This window comes from Mandrillus leucophaeus, unplaced genomic scaffold, assembly GCF_000951045.1.
Source record: "Mandrillus leucophaeus isolate KB7577 unplaced genomic scaffold, Mleu.le_1.0 Scaffold568, whole genome shotgun sequence".
NCBI classification, from domain to species: Eukaryota; Metazoa; Chordata; class Mammalia; order Primates; family Cercopithecidae; genus Mandrillus; species Mandrillus leucophaeus.
In genome coordinates, this window is record NW_012106119.1 from 537,424 (window position 1) to 543,341 (window position 5,918).

Sequence of the window (5,918 nt, forward strand, 5' to 3'; positions counted from 1 at the left end):
TTTTTTTTTTTTTTTAAGTTCTTCCAGTGATTTTTTCCATGATTCCAAATAAAACTCATATTTCTATTTCTGCAAATTGCAATCCAGTATTCCTTGCTCCTCTAATTCTTTTCCACTTTCCTTTTTATTTTTGCATTTTCTACTTTGAATTTTGATAATTATGTAATGATATTATTACTTTTCATTAATCTGTTGGTTACTTTTATAATTCTAAATACATTCTTGGCCATCTGTATTTTGCTTCGTCTCATTAAAATGAGAACAGTTGTTCCCATACTCCACTCATGTTCCTTCATCCCTTTCCTTCTTACTTTAGCCACATTTTAAATTGTACCATGTCAAGGTTGTTGACATTTGATTCTATACTACACCATGGCCAAATGTCCATGCTTTGTCCAAAGGCTAACTCTAATCAATAAATTTTTACATAATCACACTTCTTTTGGGCCAAGATATGGGTTACCATTATGTTTGCTTCTCTGTGGGTCCTGTGTTTCAATTCCAATTTATTCAGAGGAGATTGCTTCCATCACTCAGATCACATGGCCTCTATTTGCTTAGACTCCATCTATTATCTCAACTCAAGCCACACTTTGATTCCCATTTAAATCCTGCCTTTCTTGTACTACTTTAATTTTTTTCTGATATTGCTAGTTACCTTTCCTTGAATTATCTGTTATACCCTTGATCTTCAATCCTCCCAATCTTTCTATTATACAATATTGTGCTTTGATCTGTTCTTCTCAGCATCCTCCTTCTGCTACTCCACACTAGACTCACCATCCTTTAGTCCTGTTCATGGTTGTTATCCAAGGACTTCCCTTCCCGCCTCATTTGGTTTAGATCTACTGTTTCTACTGTTTTTTTTTAACTGTTTAGATCTACTATGCCTTTCTCTTTTTTGTGCTGGGTATAACTGTCAACATACTTGAGTGTGCAAGGAAATCTGGTTCTAAGATCCTGTTATGCCAGCCTGATAGGAAGTTCAATCCCAGTTATTTTGGAACTCTTTTCTCCTCATTGCAATTGCATGAGGATCCAGGAAGGTTATGTGTTTTCCAGGAGGGCAGGACAAAGGGAGAAGGGCTTTTAATCTGCAGTGTGCCAGGATCACCACTGATTGTCCCATTGTTCAACGTGGGTTTTGGGTAGATCTATCCACTTTTGGGAGCTTTTTGGAACTTGTATTCTATACACCAATGTTACATTTTCTTCTCTGTGGGTCTTGTGTTTCAATTCTGATTTATTTAGAGAGATTCCTTTATCTTAACCTGCAAAATAGGTGGTGCAGAGGGAAGCTTGAATGTTGTTTTACATGTAGCAGCCATAGGAGGGCGACTTCTTACTTCTTGCTCTGCAGTTAAATTCAACTTGTGTCTTCTCTAAATTATAAACTTTAAAAAATAAAACATTTTGTTTATTTGTCATCCTATTTTGGAGTTCTAAGACAAGACAGATAAAGAAAAAGAGGGCCATCTTCTAGTTGAATTAATTCTGACAAGGGCCATGTAGAGTTGTTATGGAATTCTCCCGAATTTGATAAAATGCCCACAAAATGAATGTATGTTTAATTTTTTGGGGGGAGGAATGATAAAAGGAGCAATACTCACAAACAGCGTGTTGACTGAAATAGTTAACAACCATTGCATTAGGAGGTATCAACTGCTGACTGTAAGAGGCAGACATGTGGATTTTCTTGAGAATGACAAAAAGTGACACTAATGACCTGACAGTGAAGAAGAAAAGGAAACTAAAAAATGCTATAAGTAAGTTGGGGGGCCTTATTTAATGTAGCAGAAGTTGGTTGTAAGGGCACGAGCATCTGGTATAATCACTGATCTTCAAACTGAGGATGTAGAAGAGTAAAGTTTAAAGGATCTTCATTAACAAAGATGATGGTGTCTTATTTATGCAGTTCTTTACAGTTTTAGAACATGTTTTCCATTGAGGACACATGGACACAAAGAAGGGAATGACAGACACCAGGGCCTACTTGAGGATGGAAGGTGGGAAGATGGAGAGGATCAAATACTACTTACCAGGCCATACGCTTAATTACTTGAGTGATGGAATAATCTGTACACCAAGTCCCAGTGACACGCAGTTTACCTATATGACAAACCTACACATGTATCCTGGAACCTAAAATAAAAGTTAAAACATTTAAGAAAATGCATGTTTTCACACAGACCTACCTTTTCGCAGCAACTTTGTGAGATCAGGAGGCAAGCATCATTTTACAGATGAGGCAACTTTGTTTCAGAGAAACCAAGTGACATGCTCCAGATCAATAATTCTGTTTATGATTTTGTGGACTCTGTTTTGTGCGTTAAGACAGCTTTTTATCAAAGAGGGATTAAATTGAAGTGTATCTACTTCAGTTCCTGCAAACTGTTGAACTTTCACCAACTGTTAAGTTTCCACAAAAACGCATTTAACATTGCATTTCCTGATAAAGTTGAATAGATGGACTGTTACTGGGTACAAGTGGCAGTGCTTGGGTATACATATTTCTTTGTTCAAAAGTTTAATCTTTTCCTACTTGTATCTCCACTGAACAATTGTATACATATGCCAAGTTTATAGGTAGCTACTACTAGTTAATTGCTCAGGCTGTTTCTACCTGATAAAAAGAGAAAATTATATAGTGTTAAGTAAAACTCAAGTACACAGGTACTAGGTACAGTATAGAAAGCTGGAGTATTAATATAGAGCCAATAAGCATATCAAGGGTTTTCATTTATTTTCCTTTAATCAACACAGGAATGAATTATTAGGAATAAAGCACTATAGCAAGATGCCAAGAATTTAGAATCTAGGGTTGAAAATATAAATACTGATATGAACAAAAATAATGGAATAGCAAGTACCTAGGAAGAGGTATAAAAAGAAAAATTGAAGTCATTGGTTAATAAGAGAGTAAGAAGAAAAAATTGTTATATCTTTCAGCATCTAATAATGAAATTATATTATAACATAGATATTATTGACAACATCTCTAATACCTGTGGGGCCTTGGGCACAATTTGGTGCTCAGTGTATAGCTAACAAACAAAAATTTACAACACGGTGTTTCTTGAGCTTAGATACATGAGCTACATATTTGAAAATTAATTTCTTTAAAAATATTTAAACATCAATAGCAATTTCACATGGTTGAGTTTTTGAACACTTCAAAAACTTCCAGCAGATACAAATGCAATGATTACAGAAATTGGTGCTATATTTAAAGGTATTGTAAAGTATCAGTGCCATATGCTTCATTATTTTTTCCAAAACACACATACTTATTTTTCTGTCTGTCTAACTAACTTGCCTCAAATATATAGTTAGGTGGTCATACTGGCCTAGTCCCTCTTCCTGAAAATGTCAGATAAGCTTTCACCTTAGGGTTTTACACAAGCTGTTTCCTCTCTCTCTCCTGGGAAGGTTCTTCTCTCTGAAATCCACATGACTAACTCTCATCATCTTTAAGTGCTTACTTGAACGTGACCTCGGTGAGACTTTCCCAGATGAATAGATCCGAATTATACACGTCCCACTCTCAGTAGTTCCAATCCCATTTATCCTATTCTATTTTATCTATTATTACTTAATATATGATTATCTTTAATTACTTTATCTCATCCTACTAGAATTTAAGTTTCATGTGGGCAGTGATGTTTGCCTCTTTTGTTCCCTGTTTCATAAGAGTCTAGAGCTGTGCCGTGTTATAGTGTAGCCTCTGTTCACTTGTGGCTATTTCAATTTAAGTTAAAAAAAAACTTAAGTACAATAAAAAATTATTTCCTCAGTCTCACTAGCCACATTTCAAATTCTCAATGGTCTCCTGAGGTTAATGGCTACCATAGCGGCCCATCATCACGGCCAGTTCTATCAGACTGTGAAGGGGTAGAGCACTGCCTGTCACAAAACAGGTAACTGGCCTAGTTTGTTTATGCTGCTATAACAGAATCCCAGAAAACAGAGATTTCTTTCTCTCTTACAGTCCTGAAGCTAAGAAGTCCAAGGTCGAGGGGCCCACATCTGTTGAGGATCTTCTTGCTGCAACATCCCATGGAAAAAGGTGGGAGGGCAAGAGAGCACATGAGTGAAAGAGAGAGCAAGAGGGGCCAAACTCACTTTTCTAAGAAGCCCACTCTGATGATAACAAACCGACTGTATGATGGCATTAATCCGTTCGTAAAGGCAGAGCCCTTAGGACCCAATCACCTACCATTAGGCCTCAGCTCCCAATAGTGTTGTGTTGGGGAGTAAGTTTCCAATACATGAACTTTGGGGGACACAATTAAACCACAGCAGTGATCGGTAAATTGTTGAAGAAATGAGTGCTGAACGGCTAAATGTTAAAATAAACATTTGGAGAAAGCTGAGCTAAAATAAATCTCACATCATAGAATGAATTATTTGGGATAAAAGAATAAGTATAAACTCATCAAAAACCATTGCAGCTAAGATTTTGTAGTTCAATCACAAGAACTTGAGTATATAGTGCAGCAGTAATTACATAACACTCTCAGCTTCTGGATTGCAACAAACACTTACTTTCAAAGAAATTTATGGAGGACTAAAATATCTATCGGGACTTAATTTTCCTCTAACTCTTTTTTCCTTGATATTACTTGGCCTTAAATATATCTAGATTGTACAATTTATCATAATTCTTGTACATGATTTTTCCTTATGAATTATGGGGTGTGCTTTATCCTTGAAAGATGTGAAGAATCTACAAAGTGGGAGGGAAACATATCTTAAACGAAATTTATGACTACTATTAGAAATTCTAGTTTACCAAACAGTTCTACAAATAATAGAATTATGAAATAATCTAATTCCTCTTTTTCTACTTTGTTGTATTATATAAAGTTTAAAACCATTCGCAAAAATATTTTTGTCTTCCTAAAGTATACTACACTGTCTTTTAGTGTTTATATTCACCGCTGTTTCTTTTTCTGTTGTGTGTTTGATTTCTGTTTTTATTAATTTACTTATTTATTTATTATTTTTATTTTTTTTTCAGCCCAGAGGTCTTTTATTTATTTATTTATTTTTAACACCTATTATGCCATGAATTCATAGAGAATAGGTTCCAGCAGCTCAGGCTTCTTCCCATTGGTTCTCACACAGTGTGCCTCTCTGGGTGGAGCAGGCTGGCGCTTCAGTTGAACCCAGGTACCTTTCTCTTTGGCTTCTTTCTTTTTCTGATCATTTTCCTTCACCCGTTTCAGGAAGCTATCTCGGCTCTTAGAGTGCTTAATGTGCTCAATACGCACATTAATTCTCTTGGCAAGAATCTTGCCCTTGACTTGTTTGTTTACAACAATGCCAACAGCATGCTGGGTAACCTTGTAGACTCTCTCAGTTTTGCCATGGTAACACTTGTGGGGCATTCCTTTTTGAACAGTACCCATTCCCTTGATGTCTACGATATCACCTTTCTTATAGATTCGCATGTATGTGGCCAAAGGAACAACTCCATGTTTTCTAAAAGGCCTAGAGAACATATATCGGTGCCTCTCCTCTTTCCCTTCGTGTTCGTCATTTTGGCAAATTACTGGAAGATGGCGGTTCCGGCCGAAAGGAAAGAGCTGTTTATTTTTAAAACAGCAAAGAAGATATGCACATATTTTAATTTACACTATGGTTCTGTATAATTTTTTAAAATTATTATATTTTAAGTGCACTGCTGTTTCATTTCCTTATTTAAATATCAAAAGTCTCAATAATTTTTCATATAAAATTAGCAATTCTTATAGTTGTTATGGTGGCAATTTATTCTGGCAAAAATTAATGTGTATTTTAACTTGAATTGCTTAATAGAATTCAAAATATAATTAATTAATTATATATAAGAATCAATAGAATTCAAAATATAATTAATTACATATAATTAATAGAATTCAAAATATAATTAATTA

The 5,918-nt window shown here is 35.2% G+C and overlaps 1 pseudogene across 1 annotated transcript in view; it reads right to left on the bottom strand.

The window, feature by feature from the left end:
• Positions 1-4,947: 4,947 nt before the first annotated feature.
• LOC105552626 overlaps positions 4,948-5,918 on the bottom strand; it is an 11,220-nt pseudogene continuing 10,249 nt past the window's right edge. The window contains exon 2 of the transcript XR_001008041.1: positions 4,948-5,588. The product of XR_001008041.1 is annotated as a 60S ribosomal protein L21 pseudogene (transcript). The remainder of the gene's footprint in view (positions 5,589-5,918) is intronic.